Genomic DNA, 18,965 nt, shown 5'->3' on the forward strand with positions numbered 1-18,965 from the left:
AAACCCTTCCTTATGCTCATAGCTAGAACTACTATTGCTCACACCCACCTTATCTCAACTCTCTTCTATGCCTCTCCTTTATACACTAATCTATCTAAAAGCAACCTCAACAAGCTGACAAACTCCTACAATAACATTGCCAGAGTTGCTACTGGCTCCCCTTTTAGAACCCACCACTGCCAAAATCTGAAACAACTGAGTTGGCTGGAGCTGCATAATCAAATTCTATTCCACCAACTTATTATTGCCCATAAGACCCTTTATCATCCAGGCAATACACCAATACTCATGAGTCTAATCACCCCATATAAAAATCTTACAAACCTACGCTCAGAAAATAAACTACTGGTACCTAGACAAAAACCCAACAATAAAGCAGGGGATTCCCTTTTCTCTAACAATGTGGGAAAAAGCTGTAACCTACTTCCTGGTGAACTCACATCTCTTTCTTCAACTCCACTATTCAAAAAGAAACTCATATATACCTTACAACCTGCTGGCTATGTCCTTGTACTAACCCAGACTAAGATTTCTCTTCTTGTTATCCTAGGTTATAGCACTAAATACGACTCACTTCATAGCTACTTTTAAGAACACTACCTTCTAGGTTAGAATAATTGTACCCAGGAAAGACTCTATGAACATGTCACTGCCATATAGATGAGTCACTGTCCTTAAATAATTCTCCCTACCTTGTAAATAATTATTCTGTTCTTTTGTGCCGTATTTACAACTTTGATTTGGGAATTTCTCACCCCCTTCTGAATACTCTTTTCTTCTATTATTGTTTGGTCCACAAAAAAAAAAATCTATTTTGTTTTCTTATCTATCATGATTGCTAAGTTACCTTGTAAACAACTGTTTGTCTGACAAGTGAACTGTAACTAAAGTTGCAATGTTCTGTTTTGTTTTTGTTTTTTATGTGGAGCTTTTCTCCCTGGGCTTCTACTGAAAATGGACATATATCCAGTAAGATTAGCCCGGTCAACAAATGTAAAATAAAATAAAATAAAATAAATAATCATATTGTTTTTGGCACTAAGAAATTATCAATCAAACATTCAAAATATCATTGGTGAGCAGTTAAGTTCTATAAACTACTTAGACATAATTTTATGCAACACTATTGAAAAGACAAAAGAAATTGACAATAATATAATATCTTTATCAAATAATCCCATAAATAAATGGAACACTATTTTCTTCTCTTTTAAGGACAGATTACAGCTATTAAAGTGATCCTTTTACCAAAGATTCTGTATATTGTTTTGGCTCTAAGCACTCCTCCTGAAAACAAATTTACCAGAGACATAAATAGATTATTACTAAACTTTCTTTGGTTCCCTAATAAGAAGAGAATTGCTTATATACATCACATCAGACCGTGAGATCAAGGAGGCATCAAGTTTCCAGACATTGACACTTACGTAAGAGCCTCATTAATTAAAGATGTTGTAAAATGGATTGATCCAAACTATATTTCCAACTGGAAATCCTTACATCTAGCTATTTTATTAAATGAAAATGCACTATCTTCAAAAATTTTCTTTTATTAATTCTACTAATAAATTTTGGTATTTCGTTTGTCATTCTATACAATATAATGTTACAAAACCTACAAAATCTTAAATCTTAAACAACACCTTTAACAACTATTAAAAACTGTAAACTCTAAAATGGACATTAAAGTATGGTTTGATATATTAGTTCCTTTCAGAGCCACAAAATGCTTTCCTGACAAGTTACATTCTAAACTTTTTAGTATATGGGAGGGTAAAAACTGTATATGCTGGAAACATTGTTTTAAAGATTTAGAAATTTTGCCCATACAGCATATTATTACTTTACATGATTTGTCATCACAAGATTGGTTACTAACTGTTTTAAACTACTCACAGGACCTTTGTAGAATCATTAAAAATTCATCTTATATAGAACAATCCCCTCTAATCTTCTATATATCTGAAATACTATATAATAACTTTAACTTCAACCAACACAATAATTGTAGGCATCTCTCCCAATTATACTCAGATAAAGAAAACCAAACTATTATCTTCTGTCAAATTTACATCATGGGGTCAGTATTGGAGCATTTTTACTTCAAAGTTCCTACATAGAGCTTTCTTAACCCCTGAGAAAATTGCTAAATTTAATAAAACTGAAAATGTCATTTGCTGGTTATATTTATCTTCTTGCAAAGCAGATTGGTTTCACATCTTTTATGAATGTTGCTGTTAAAATCAATTTTGGAAAATATTGAAATTTTCCTTAAAGCTTTATTTACTGACACCATCTCTTTATCTAAAACAATATTTTTTTACAATGTCAACTAAGGATTCATCATGAATAACTCAACTCATATTTTTTATGGACAATATTAGCAGTTGCTAGGAAGTGTATAACTAGAAAATGGAAGTCTACTACTTCTCCAACTTTTAAATATTTCCTATCTCTTCTAGAAGTGATATCCAAAGAAGTAAAAACAAAAGAAGTCAGAATAAACCTGAGGTGTTTTACCAATAATCCTTGAACAAAGGTTTCTTCACTTATTGAGACATTTTGAATGGTCATTAGTTCTTCCTGAAATGTTTTATGTTTATAAAGCAAATCTGTTTCTTTTTTTCATTTTTATTGACATATTATTTATGAATTTTCTCAGGCCTTTGTCAATATTGTAAATAGTTGTTACATTTCTTTTTTTCTTTTTTTTATCTTATTCAAAATTGTGTTCTTTATCTTTCAAGTTATTGTTATGAACAATTATTTATCTTAATAAAAATATTTGAACAAAAAAACTGTAAACATAGTAGAATGTAATATATGTCTGTTAATAGTAGTATTGCATGAGTACAACTGTATGGATTGTCATCCAAAACAATCATGAATCAGAAGACTTATAAAGCAAATATTTTGGAATATGATTACTATTTATGACATGTCACTATCAAATGTGTACCCACTCTAATCCTCTGCTCCAGTCCTGAATGTAAACATATGGGCTGTCTCTTCCTCAGTTCAGTTGGTCAGATAGACACATCACAGTCTCCTCAAAGTCACTATCCACAATTTGCATTTCTTTCAAATCTGAAAAACAGAAATACAGAGAAATACTCATTGAAGTACCACTCAGTTCACATTTAGCAATGGTTTGATCAGTATATGTATCAAAATCAATATTTGAAAGTGGCGCTGATGTTATATCAAAGGATTGTTGAAAGATAATGAGCATGTGCAACACATGATGTAATTTATTGATACTTATTCAGTGTTTATGTGGGACACTTTTTTTTGGTACAGAACAGCATTTTATGTGGATGCGCGCAAATGAGATTTAAAAAAAAAACTTGATTTTTAATTGACCTCATTAATTATGTATTGTGCAAGCAATACTTAAAGTTGTGAGACCACAAGATGCACTTTGATTCTATGAGTCTAGGTGAGAATTATATTGGCAACTAGTGCCCCCATTTCAGGTACCATTCAGTTCACATTTAGCAATGGTCTGATCAGTAAATGTATCAAAATCAATATTTGAAAGTGGTGCTGATGTTAGGTTCAAAGATTATTGAAAGATAATGGGCACATGCTACACATGTTACCATTTATCAATACCTATTCAGTGTTTATGCGAGGACACTTTTTTTGGCACAGAACAGCTTTTTACATGGTAGTGTGCAAATGGTATTAAAATGGATTTTAATTGACCTCATTAATTATGTATGGGACAAATGGCACTAAAAGCTGTGTGCACACAAGGTGCACTTTGATTCTGTGAGTCTGAGTGAGAGGTACATTGGTAACTGGTGTAATTTCTTTAGTTGTAATTAGTACATCTGTTAAAGTTAATCATTTCAAAAGGTACATGTTTAAAGTCATATTTAATCCATATGTTAAGCTTTACCAAAGTTGTAATTTCCTAGAGTGATGTTGTCTTAAAATTTATGCATACAGGTATTACTCTTCTAAATTGTTTAGTTCAGTCCCATATGCAGTTGTGTTGGCAGACTTCCAATTCAAATGATAACAGTATAGAGAGGAGGATTTATATATCATCTGCAATTTTTACTGGTAATTCCTTGCACTCTGTGGTCTAACTAAAGAAACTGTCGGATTATAAAAGTATCGGTATCTTGTAAGTGATGTTAACGTTATGGATATTTATTAAATCATGACTCCTAAAACAAAGTTATACCATATTCTTATGTTGTTATGGATATTCTTCAATGATGTTTCTTAACAAAGGTGTTATCAGTACTGTCAATTTACTATAGATCTGTACTACCGATGGATACAAAAGTATTCCTCCACTTTCTGTAAGTTGTTTAATTGTTAAGTGATTTAGTATTGTAATGGGAAATTCAAGAAGACTGTGGTAACATGATGATATTGTCTTTGGAACTGTATTCAACATGCATGTAATGTCAGGGCTTCTAATCACAGTCATGAAGTGTACAGGTATTACAAGTTATGTTATTTTTACAGATGTATGATGCCATTGTTGATACTTTTCACATGTCATGTCAGTATTTCTCACATATAGCATTACACAGATGTTTGCATTGCACAGGAATGCATACTGTTTGTTTTGACATATGCTGTTCATTGACTCAAATAGATAAATGTGTTCATCCATGAGTCTCCTATCCAGGTGACGCATCTTCCTAGTAGTGACAAATTTTCCCCCACGAAAATTATATCATCACTGATGATCTCCTTCAACATGGAAGGAGACTCTTAGGTCATTCAGGGGATACTGTGTGCAGAAATGAAATATGGATGGACCTCACGAATATGATCAATGCCATTTGAGGTCACAACGAATCTCATGAGGTCTGTAGATGTCACTGCTTAGACATGATTCTTCATGCTGGCAACAGACTCACATTATGAGAGGTTGAGGGATGTGGCACCAGTGGTGGGCCACCATTGACCCCCTCGATGACATCACAGTTTTTTGTGCTTCACTGCATATAGCTAGAGGGGAATGATGTATCCCTGGTGTTGGGATTGAACTGGGGGTTCCAGGCCGGACATGTATGTATCCATGTTCAGTACAGGAATGAGTATTTTGACAATCACTGCATATTGCTTAAACATGCACATTCTTGTGCATTTGATTCACAGCAGCAGATGTGAGCCATGAACAAACTTCCACACAAAGTGAGGATGAGGAACATAATTATAATCACATGTATCAGTAGATCTTAGTTACAGACAGAGCAGTGCAAACTGCAGTTGTAATGATTATTGCATTAATATTCACAGGTCCATCTACTCTGAGCCTACAACAGGGAACAAAAGGTAAGTGTCTTTATACTTGGTGCTCACATCTCATGTAATGACATTGCTGTTTATTGTTACATTGTTGTTTCCATAACCTTGAACACTACAAGTACATCCACTGGAGGGGCAAGCCACATATTATCCGCTACAGAAAGACCAGGTATGTTACAGTAACACTGCCAGAGCATTCAGCAATGTTTAGCATATGTGATGACTGACATCTCGGTCAATATTTGTCAATGCAGGCCCTTCTGATGTACAGTTGCAACTTACATCATATGAGTATTTGCAGCTCATATTACTGTATTGTATATGTGATGTTGTTAGTATTAGTTTAGAGAATTACATGACTGTGCTGTCATTCTGTTTAGTTTCCCACTGCAGGATCCACAGTACAAACCATAACCTATACACAGCAAGAGTCTTCAAGTGCAAATACAAGTGCTATGTTTATGTCACACATTCAGTTTTTTTAATTGTGTTCACCTGGTACATGTTGTAAATGAAGTGATACATAATGTCTTTTTTCCCTACACTAGTTGAAGTTCAACACAGTGGATCAACAAAAACATCCCATGAACATTTGTCAGCTGTGTTGTTATGTTTTATGTATGTTGGCAGTGTGAGTAGATTATCTAGTTATGGTATGTACATTCTGTGAAACATACATACATTAGACTGGAAGTGAAGTCAGTATTATTTGTAACATTACAGTGAAATATATATGCCAATTGTATTTTATATTTCTCATTTGCTGTAGCCACCTTGTCCTGATCCATGTCTTTGTATCTTGTAGCACATCAATTATCTTTATCATCCAGTAGCCCATCAAGTGACCATGATGTTGTTCATGATTTGTCTCAGCATAGTAGTATGGCCCTTAGCAAAGAGGACATTGAGTTTTTTGAAGAGTCTATCTATGCAGCTGACCCAAGTGTTGCACCAGATGTATTGGCAGATGTGGAGGCCCAATTGTCAATGGATTCAGAGTATGATGACACAGTGGATGTTGAACAGGGTGAGGCCATTGAGCAACACACCACAGCTGGAAGCACTGCTGCTGATGGATGCACACAACACCCAGAAACAACATATCAATGTAGATGTAGATGAGCAGATGATGGACATGTGTAGATGAGCAGATGATGGACAAGTGTGAGAGAGTGTGCTCTTCCTGTTGCAAGCAAATGAATAGGCACAGCTATTCAATTATTGTGACATCCATACACTTGCCCATGCCTCAGATTGTGTAGCACACAAGCTATGTGTCATGTATGAAGGACAAGAGCACAGACATTGTGAGATTATGCCTGCACTGGCTGCTCAGAATGACCATCTGCTAGCTGTGGTACAGACAGTGGAAAACCTGACTTCTATAGTATTGCAGCAGTGTCATACTACTAACAGAATTCTGTGTTCCATGAGTATGCACAAAAGATTGCAACCAGTAAGTGTCAGGTCTCCTGTCCACAGAACCACCATCGGCCATCAGGAATCCCTGTCTGTGATCCAGCCTGCACAGATGTCAACTACTGGCACATCTGCCAAGGTCCCACTCACAAGGCCTTCAACTCAAAGTCATGTTCCTTCATCTGAACATGCTGTCATATACCCATCCATCTCCTTTCGGGTGCAAACAGGGCAGGATGTGTCTGCACATGGTCATGGCAGGGAAAATTATAGTGAAAATGTGATCAAGGTCAACCTAAACTGTGTAACCAAGTGTCCACCAGTGTAGTGCACATAGTTGACTCATATAATTTCAATACCACTGCGCTGTAATACATGTTTCTGAAATAAGAACGTCTTCATAATGTTGTGCATTATTTCTCTTTTTTCATGCTATGCTATTGTACAGATATGTAAGTGTTGCATTGATGTGTGTCCCTTATTATGGAACAGAATGAGTGTATATGCATACCTGTGTCTGTGTTTTTTTTTTTTTTGACAAATTTGCACATGTTCATGTTGGAATAGGTTAGGGTAATATTTTGTGTGATGTTCAGTTTGTACATCTAGTGGGTAATTGCCATCAGATGCAATGTGTGTTGCTGTTGTGGGGTAAAACCTGGACAACAATGTTTAATCTGTGTACTCACATACATATTGTCTGTTGTGGCTCAGATATCTGGGTCAGATGCTGCTGTGTATGCTGGGCCTTCACTTGTGGTCACACCCTACATTGTCTATGCCTGTGACTTCTGTCCCCTATGTCTTCCTGCTCCTCTTCCAATAACTGGGGATGTCCTCTTCAGATATTTGTGGTTCTTGTGGTAGTTAACCCACACTTGCAGCTGGAAGAATGTCATGTGCTCGGCTTAACATGTTGTGCAGCATGGCATACACTATTATCATCTGTGCTTTCTTCTCGGGTTTTTATTGCAGTGCACCCCTGGATGTGTCCAGACATCTAAACCTAGCTTTTAGTTCACCAAACACATGCTCTTTGCAGTTTATGGTTGTTGTGTGTGCTGTATTGTAGACCTTTTGTGGAGGGTTGGATGGATCATGGTAAGGGGTCATTAGCCACAGTTGAATAAGATAACCACAGTCACATGTTGGGGAAGTAAAAGCACTTTTGTTTAGACTCGATATTGTTGACAGGGGCTCCTTGATTTATATTCTGTGTTCCTACCCAGAAGCAATCCCTCTGGAATTTCACCTTACTGGAATGCAGCATTGAGTCCACTTTCCCTCCAAATGGCAGCATCATGGACACCTCCAGGGTAAGTTGCCATGATGTTTGCTATGCTGCCATCTGCTGCACACACAACTTGGCAACTGATGGATGGCCAGCCCTTTCTGTTTATCTATTGGTCTGCTTCTGGATGTACTGGTATCATGATAGGTATGCATGCGCAAACTATTGCACCAAGTACATGGGGGAAATTTGAGGTGTTGTAGAACCGGTGCCTTACAGTTTTCCCCCCATAGATGTGGATGGGAAGTGTAGGTAGTCATCCAGCTTGCTGCACATTATTGACAGGACTTTGGCCAGGATATGACTGGCAGCTGTCTGTGATACTTTCACAGCATCTGCCATGTGTCTCTGGAATGTTCCAGATGCGAGCAGACCCAGGCTGTGACACACTTTAGTTTCATGGGGAATGTGGTTTGCTCCCAGAGTCTGTACAGATGTGTGGAAGGCACAATCATTACAGACAGCCAGTACCATTTGTCTGTCTAGACTGTATCTATTGATTATTTGCTGGTCTGACAACTGTTTTATTTGCAGCCTTGCTCTGACTCTAGCTGGCTGTTCTCTAGGATGCACAGCCAAATCCTCACTTATGGCTTACATCACTGCTGCTTGTTGCAGTATATTAACAGCAGGTTACATTGTTATATATTTTTTCAGATTTGCTATAGATATTGATGTACTCCATTATATTCATGTGTAATCCCTGGGGGTCTGTAATGTATGTGCTGAAAATTTCAGAAGTGTAGACAGCATAGCTGTTTGTTGCATTTGAATTGTGTTGTGCATGCATGATGTTTTTGGAATCATGTTGGTGTGTGCAGAATCCCTAATTATCCTACATTGAATGCTTAAGTAGTTGGTCTGCCTTCAGTGTGTCTTCTAAAATCACATCCACAGTAGTATTCTGGAGTTTTCCTTCTGCATGCTGTGCTGTCCTATAAATACCTCCTATTAACTTTAAGGAATCCAGCCATTTGTTAGGGATAGTAAACTGTCCTTGGATTTGATAAACTATGTTTAGGCTTCACATGAAGCCTACATGGAATTTAAGTGTTTGTGCAATGAGTAGTAGCACTAATCACATATGCATGCTGTGCATCCTGCTTACAGGAATACAAGTCAGGTTTCAGGAAACCATGTAAAACAGCACAAAGGCATATAGAGCATGCAGACCAGTTCACCTATAGACAACCTTGCTCTGTAGAATTGTGTGGACAGCCACAGAGATCACTAGGGCTAAAATGAATACAATGAATGCAACAGTAATACTTTATAGAAAAGTGTACTCAGTGCAGTGCACACACCAACCTGTTTTTAGCATACTGAAATAAAGGATTTGTGGTGATCATAAGGGATACATAGAATGCAGTATTAGTACACTGGAGAAGAGATGTGTATTGAAAAGGGCCACAGACATGAATGGTAGGAATGAAGGAAGAGGACATGTGAAACATGGTAATGTATACCCGATAAGTACACATCAATGTGCGTACACTCCAAGGGCAAGTCAGTGGCATAAAATTAATCACATATGTATGCAGCACTTTATGTCCTGCTGTTTGCACCTTTTGTGTGAGTATATTTACATCATCAAACATTATAGTTTATTATGTGACGGCCACATAAGGTTACTTATCAATGCAGATGCTTGGCTGTGATATAAACATCCTGACATGATCACTAGAGATAACATTTAGCAAGAACAGTATATACAATAGGGGTATGTGCATATTGTGAAGGTGTACAAAATGAGTTGCTTGAATATGACTGAAATGTCAGCATAGGTCTCAACTAATCAGGGACACACAGCAACAGGTTCATCAACAATATTAGAAAGAAGCAGGCACAATCGTGGACAATGTTAAAATAATACCACCATTAATCTGTGACAATGACATAAAATATGTGATTGTAAGCTATTATACATGTTCTACAGGAACACACTTGAAGAAATGTATTGATTTATAAGTAATCTATAAGGTGAATTCAAGACACCTTTCTCAAAAATTACCACTTTTTGGAGGTGTTAAGAGGGAAAGTGTTACACCTGTAGTTTAAATTAGGGGCAATCCTGACTTGCTGAGAGATTTTCATGACACATGAGCCACAATCCACACCTTCAAGAATGTAACTTCATGCCATCAAAGTTGCCAATGAACTGTGCATTTTGTGGGTGCATCTCAGAAAGACATATCACACATGCATCTTGTAGAACACCTTGAAGGGAAGTCTACATTGTCAACTCCTAATGGTATTGTTTGGTATGTGAACAATATCACAGTGACAGCATGCTAGCTAGTCCATGTATTGTTTGGTATGGATGGTTATGCATCACAAAGAATTTCTATGTATGGCCGACAAATTGAATTGGAGCTCAGTGTACCAAGGTATTGGCCTTATGGATAACAACACTTAAAACAACACACTATTATAAGTAGGCCCCCTACACAGTATGTATTGCAGGTATTTGCCACATGTAAGAGCAACGGATATTGTTTGCTGCTTCTGCAGTTGATGTGTGAATTAAGAAGTGATCCATTATAATGAATGGTTCAACACTGTGTAAGACAGATGGCAATGCATCAGTATGTCTGTGTACACACGAACTAGTCTAGCATCAATGAGCTAGCAAGCTGTCACTGTGATATTGTTCACATACCAAACAATACATGGACTACACTTTCTGTCAGCAAATCAAACTCAAGTCATATGTCACACAATCACTGTCACCCTGACACTGGCATGGAAAATGTTATACTACAATGAAATCCTGACATGCATGCATATGTGTTCATTCAAAGTATGAAGTGGTAATATTGAAGTGATGTACTGATACATCTATGATACTGTACAGACACACTATAGTTGTACATAAGATACTATTGAACTTCATATATTTATAGGTGCATAGGAGAGTACTAGGCTAAAGTCCCAAGATCCTGTCAAAGCCTAGCTATATTTAACATGAGTTACACAATTTTCAATAGCAATGTGAACAATGTTCACACAGGGATGTACCTGTACTATGTTATCTAATACCAATTGCCTCTATCCATGAGGAACATGGGCACAACACCAGGAGTACAATCATGATTAACCATCCATTGATCTAGTTTGCACTTGAAGATGGTCAGGAAAGGCTTTTGCTTTATGTGAATGGCAAGCATGTTCCAGAGAAGGGGTAGTGTCTGAGAGATGTATCTATTACTACAACATGATTTATTATGTCAGAGGTTAGGCTAACATCCTTGGAATGAGTGATCCTTGAGCAGTTTGCATTAATAATATGTAACCTTTCCATCAGGGCAAGACTGGAGGGTGCCCTGTAGGCCAAACACAGATCAACCCTTAGTCTGCTGGAGATACAGTACAGTGATAGGGCTTTCAGTCTTTCTGCATATGACTTGTTGTTTACACTATGTATCTTCATTGTGTGAAAACTCTGGGGTTGCTCCAGCTGCTGCAGATGTGTGGTGAGATACATGCAAAAGGGTGCATTGTACTCAATTACTGGTGTGATGGGGGCTGAGTGCAATGGCATTAGAATGTTCTTTGATGTGGATGGTCTGCCCATACTTCTGAATTGTGCCATATACAAGGGATTTGTCTCCAATGGTGACACATGGTGGTCGATGTTCCAATTACTATATAACTGAGTATCCAGACCATGTACCACTGGGTGTACTCATAGGGTGTGCTGTCTGTATCGTAAGTAGCTTGGGTAGTTGCTTTCAAAAGAACAGAATTATGCTTTCATGCTCATTTAGTGTGTTTCCATTGCTTTGGCACCAATAAGTTTTGTGCATTAATACTTTCTGCGATATATCAATAGTGTTCATGGATTCAGTGACTGTCTATTATTTGCAGTCATTTAAAAATTGGTAAGAAAAAGGCTGTCTAAGTTTGTCTTGACTTCTGAGAAGTAAATACTGAACAGGAAAGAGCCTATGATAGAACCCTGTGGTAAGGCCCTGGTCAATGGCCTATTACTACAGGCAAATTCACACACTTTGACAGTACGTGTCCTCTTGGTAATCCATTTGGCTACCTATATGGTGATGTATGGGTTTATGCCCATTTGAGACAGTTTCTCTGTAATACCTGAGTGCGGATTTGTTTCAAATGCCTTGACTAGGTCTAGTTACATAGTCTTTTCTTCATCCACACCCTTGGTGACCTTCTTAAAGATGTCAAATAGATTCAACAGATATGATGTATCCTTAATGAATCAGAAATGGGTTGAGTACACAGTCAGATTACCATTGTCCTTTTAATAAGGTCCATGATGATTCCTTTGATTGCTTTACAGATTAGGTGAGTCAGACTTATAGGTCTATAATTCCCTGGGTCAGGTGATGGTCCCCCCTTTTTCAGATGGGTGGTTGTTGCTGTACACCTATCTGCCAGAACATACCCTGTCTGAAGGCTGAGGTTATGTAAGGATCAAACTGTGTCTGCTAGGTCATGTTTTAAGTTCTTGAATGGTCAACTTAGATTGCTGTCATGGACCACTGATGCCATGTTTTAGCCTTAGAGAGTTCACAGATGAGATGCTGTCTTGAAAAAACATCATATAAAATTCTAGCCATTATTATGGCATTTAAATAAAACTGCTAGATCTATATGATGGAAGATAGTAAGGGTATGTGAGTATGTGTGTATGTGTTTGATTGTATTACTGACTCTGCCCGTATGTGACATGTGCACCACCCCATTACAGAATTAGCAATTACACATCCAGTGGTCTGGAGCTGGCTTGCAGAGGGTCATGGAAGGACTTTGTTTCATGAGGTGTATATGCATCTTTGAAATGATGACATTCTCCAGTCTTCTGAAGAAAGGATGCTATGTGGACAGAGTGAAAAAGGATATGTTGGATTCTTGGGGCTACAAATGAAAAGAGATGCAAAAGATCATACAATGACAGTAATATATCACCAACCAACATAGGTGCCGGAAGCTGTTGAAGACGGGAGGGGGGGGGGTGTTGAGAGGAGCACTCAGTGATCTAAAAAGGGCATTTCTTATAACTATTTACTACAACAACATAGGTTCACTTGGAGGACATTTAAGCTTAGCCAGTTCCCTTTTTGGTGCTTGAATTAACATTTTCTGATTGGGCTTACCTATCCCATGGCTGATAACTGTATATTAGTCCTAGTGAGAATAACTGTGATCATACCATAGATACTTTGAGGGGACCCATGTAAGGGATGCAGCATTTAAGAGCTGCCTCTATCCATTAGTGGCATGAGGGGCAATCCTGGAGTACATTTTCTATTACCCATCCTTAGATCTAAGTTGCATTTGAATATGGATGGATGAGCTTTGATTTATTTTTATGGATAGTCAGTTCTGGAACAGTGGTTGCCTCTGTGATAGATATCCATCTCTCCACAACATTCAGTTTAGATACCTGGAGTGAGTATTTCTGATGCCATTTGACTTGCTGATGTTCAGTAGGCCCATCTGTATTAGGTCGGAGGATGCCTTGTATGCCAGACATGTCACCTCTAAGCACTCTGTAGGATACTGAATATAGTAATAAATCTTTGAGGTGGTCCATGCAAGACCTATTGTTTAGGACTTGTCTCCTTTTAATATGGTATCTCTGAAGGTATTCCAATTGTTGCATGGGGCTGGACAGATACATGCCAAAGTGGACATTATACACAATGATTGACGTAATGAGAGCTTTGTAAAGGGGGACAACAACATCTCTAGATCTAGTCACAAACAATTTGTTTATAAACTGTGCAATATAGAAAAGCTTTCTTATGTCTCTGGCCACATGTTAGTCAAAAGTTAGGTCACTGTACACACAAATTCACAAATGCCAAACAACTGAGTCAGTTCTCAGAGGGCATTGTCATGATTTTGACACCAATTATTATTTGGGACAAACCTTCCTGCATGATGTTTAAGTCATTTGGGGATTCAATAACTGCTCCTAGTTTGCAGTCATCTCAAACTTAGCCGGCCAAAGCCTTTCGTATTTCATTTACTTTTGAGATGTATATGCCAAACAGAAAAGAGTCTAAGCACCAAACCCTGGAGGACTCCATTGGTGACTGGTCTCTTCCCCTGTTTTGATCTCCTGCATCCTGTGAGCAAGATGGCAATCCAGCTAGTGATGCAAGTGTTTGCTCCTACATTACTCATCTTTTGTACTACACCTGAGCAGGGGATTGTGTCAAAAGGCTTGGCCAGATCAAACTAATGTGGTGTGAACTGTTTTAGTTTTGTGCATTGCTTTGGTAACAAGAGTAAAGCTTAAACTTTGTCCATGGTTTTGAGCCTTTCACACTTTCCTCTGGGCTGTTACCAAACATTTTTAGGGCCATGCATACATGCATGCATTCATTGATTCACCTTCCTGATTGTATTAAACTATATTCCTTATATATTACAGCACCAGTTGTTAGAATGTGTTTTACATTTGTAGTTTTGAACAGTCTTCTAGTAAGCAATGAAACAAAATGTATGGACCAATAATGACAAAACTACCCATTTCAAAAAATGGAAATTTTGTCAGATATAGCATACCACAGACTTATTTCCAGCAATGGCTCACATTTTATGACTTTGAAATATGAGAGATTTGCTTTGGAATGGGAATAATGTCTCATCACAAGAAAGCTAAAATACCAGTGAAGAAATTATCAGGTTAAGAGAGATATCACAACAATACAAAGTCTGGTGCATCTTTGCAAAACACAAAAGCATGCATCATGCACTGTTGAAGCTTTAAAATACTACAATATAGTTAGTAGATACTTTCCCTGCTCACATTTTGATGGGATACAATCTAAGTCCCAGTTTTCCTACTTCAACAACGTTACATGAACCACAACAAATGTTGTGCATCAAAGAACAAATGAAACACACCCAGATGAAGGAATTGTACTAGTTGGCTTTGAACATAAATGCTATTTTGTTATAGATGACCATACTCCAAGCTATAAACATTGTATCTTAACCTGGCACGTTACCTGCATATACCATTATACAGATAAGATAGTCCAAATCAAGATCTACTATGTTATTAGAACAAATAAAAATTTTCATTTTTGAAGAATATAAATGCTTAATTCTAGCTGTTCTACAGCATATGATACAATAACACAACTAGTCAAATAAACCTAATAAAAAAGGAATACACTTATTTTGTGCATCCAACAGAGAACATATGTCAAATGGCTATACTATTTCACATTTTTTCATCATATTAGACAGCATAATCACCTCTGTATTTAAGCCATCGCCTATGTTCTGCAGCTATTTTAAGAGAATTGTGTGAGAAAAGAAGCACAATAACAACAATAAGCTAGTCTGCTGAGAAGTAAAAATGTATGGCACATCCCCGCATCTTTATTCAATTCAATCTCTATGACCTTTGTTGGCATCAGTATCATATAGAATGTTTCACAGCCCTCTTGAACATAAAATCCCAGGATTTTAGCAAATGGATTACTTTTCAGCAATTCATAGATGAGCAAGCTATAGATGTTAACATAATCCAATTGTACTCACACACACACACACACACACACACACACACACACACACACACTTCATAAATAGAAAGAGCACAGCCACATACTTCATAAATAGAAATGGAGCAACAGGCTTCATAAATAGAAATGGAGCACTTCTCCTTCCCATGGGTGACTCTAGCAGCAGTCTTAGCAATGATGTGACTGGGAACATTTTCTGCACACTTTTGTGTTTAAAATTCATGTTAGCATGCAATGCACACATGAATCCTCTGTTGAGTCCTCCTTAAAGAAAAACATTACAGGTCTTGTAGCTGTAAAAGTGTGTGTGGGGCACTCCCTCCCCCTCACTCTATGATTCTGGTGCCTATGCCAGCCACACACACACAAGTTGACTGAGGTCAGATTTGAGCATTAAATCTGCGTAGCTGTGATTTCATACAGTGTAAGACTGGCACCACCATATATCTCTGCCTTTAACAGTGTCACAGTGCACTTTATAGAAGCTGCTAACATCATTGTGTGCTAAGAAAAAGATGCTCGGAGGAGTGTCTGGCATAGATGTGGAGCCACGTTTCTGTGTAAAATTGTCTCCAAAATATTATTTGGATGAACTCGCACTCAAGTTGACTGCTGTGATATTAGAACCTCTAACTATCTAGTTACTGAAGCTGGAGAATGCAGTACTTAACATTATTTATTTATTTATTTGCAGTTTGTTAACTTGGGAAGTTTATTGGGCCTTAATGAGCCCATTTTCAGTGGATGCCTGGGGAGAAAAGCTCTACAGTAATATGGAAATTGCATAGTACAAAGACAGTAGAATCATAAAGTATAATAATACAATTAACATTATTGGGTATGTAACATATTGTAAAGTAATATCATACATTGGCAATTTACAAAACACATTTTAGAGATAAGTATACAGCCTTCCTATAAATACATGCATACACACACACACGCACACACACGCAAACACACACACACACACACACACACACACACACACACACACACACACACACACACATATATAGAGTTAATAGGCCAGTAAAGAGTAGAGTTATAAGGTTAGCAACACAGCACAAGTTTGCTTTAAATAGTGTTTGAGTGCACTTTACAGAGGATGACATCAACAGTCTGTGCAGAGAGAAGAAGTTGTTAGCAGGTGTGTCTCACAATTTTCTCTAAAATTGTCTCCAAACACAAGTTGACTGCTGTGAGACTAGAACCCCTACCTACCTATAGGTCACAGTACTTAATGGAAACACCACAGCACAAGTCTTCATACTTTCAGACAACACTTTATAGCAGATTCCATCATCAGTGTTGAGAAAAAGATGTTAGGAGGAGTGTCTCACATGCTGCCCTATAATTGTCTCCACAATGACAGCTAACTAAACACAAACACAAGTTGAATGCAGTGACATAAGAACCCCTACCTAACTAGTTGCACAAGCTAGAAAACACAGTACTTAACACATGCATCATGGCACAAGTCTGATGTTTACAGTGTTGCAGAACACTTTACAATAGATGACATCATCAATTTATGTTTGGAAGAAGATATTGAGAAGCCTGTATGAAATGGCTGTGTATTCGCGTATGACTATAAAACTTTTTTCTTCATGAGAACTGATTGCTGACAGTAGACACAGACTCATGCTCTTCTGACTATGCACACACACACACACACACACACACACACACACACACACACACACACACACACACACACACACACACACACACACACACACACACACACAGACACACACACACACACACACACACTGATGCACACACAATTTGGCTGTTTTGGTAATTGAACCCCTACCTATATTTTCCCATGTGCAGAGCATACTAGTTAATATTTGCACCATCACTGAAGCCTGATTTTTCCTTGTCATAGTGGTCTTTATAGAGGATGACAGCATCATTATATGACGCAGGTAATAAATACTGATATGAGATTGGTGTGCAAACTGTGGATTTTTGTATTTTCCGTTTTGCTTGCAATGTGCAGGTATACTTTAAAAGACAGCTTCTTGAATTATATGCCATAAGCTGTCATTAATACATTTTGCAGAACTGAGACATACATGCACCTGTTTCTTAATATGTTGCGTACATTACATGCATGCACACACACACACACACACACACACACACACACACACACACACACACACACACACACACACACACACACACACACACACACGTTTTGTGAACAGCATGCATGCAAGTGTTGATGTATGTGTGTTCATATTGTGATGAATTGATGCCCACAGTAAGACATGCATAAGCCAGTCTCAATATCTATTGTCAGTATAAAGCTTTAAATAATGTAGCAATGCTGTTGTGTGATTTATTTCTGTAGTATAGTTGCCATTAGACCTATTACTGATATGAGTCTGAGTAAATGTGTGTTCAGTCAATAACTAGTCCCTTCCCCTTTGGTTGTGTTTTTACATGGATTTTGATAGGATGAAGAATAATCACTCAATAAATATAGTAATGCACCGATTTACATAATGCGACACCAAGCAACTGGTTTCCACAAATGACATCAAAGTGTTTGTGCATGTAAAATTCAAATTTAATGAATACAACTTGATACAGTTTGAACTTGAAAAGTCCTTGTACATATATGTCATGGGAGAAATACCTTACAGATACTATGGTGCTCACACTGTAGTTTATATTGTATATGCTGTGTCATAACTTTTATGACTTTAAGAACTGTTGCTATTGTCTTCCCAGTTTGCACAAAGTTAAGAAATAGGTTAAAGTGGTTCTTTGCTTAAATAGGCAAATAGTAATATTTCTATTGGTTTGCCTTTCTTCACGGAAACACACTAAGAGGCGAGGCATGGTTGTCAGCACTTTGGACAGTGCTGAGTTTACAAAAGTGCACCTGCTGCCTTGCTTTCCCTATACAGCAGGTGTAAGAGCAGTGAGCTCATGTTCAGGCACAAATGGCACAGGGTTCAAATCCAGCTCAAACTAATTTTTTACACAGGGTGTCAGGATGGCATTGCATAAATAAATGTGATAATCCCTGAAAATGACTGTACTGAAGTACTGTATAAAAAATAACACCAGTCAAGTGATTTATGTCAATAGTACACATATGGATTTGTATTTTTACATATTCAGCAGTCTAAATGTTTCAATAATTGTCAGATTAAATGTTTCAAAGTATTGCCTTTACTCTGCTTTAACTCTGTGTTCCTTAAGTGCGGCAAGTTTAAGCAGCATTGTGCAGAGATAATGGGACTAGTCAGCCAATGGCAAAATCTCACCAGTTGTTGCCAGAGGACATGAAGAGCCTGTGACACCCCTGCACTGGCACAGCAATCAAGGAGCCTCTGTCCTCACCACTAACACCAGTGAGGGATGTGCACATTGGGAGGATGACAAGTACACACACAGTAAAGTACAATTTCCCTTAAGAGCACACCGAGATCACAATC

This window comes from Protopterus annectens, chromosome 3.part0 (assembly GCF_019279795.1).
Source record: "Protopterus annectens isolate FY-2018-M chromosome 3.part0, PAN1.0, whole genome shotgun sequence".
NCBI classification, from domain to species: Eukaryota; Metazoa; Chordata; order Ceratodontiformes; family Protopteridae; genus Protopterus; species Protopterus annectens.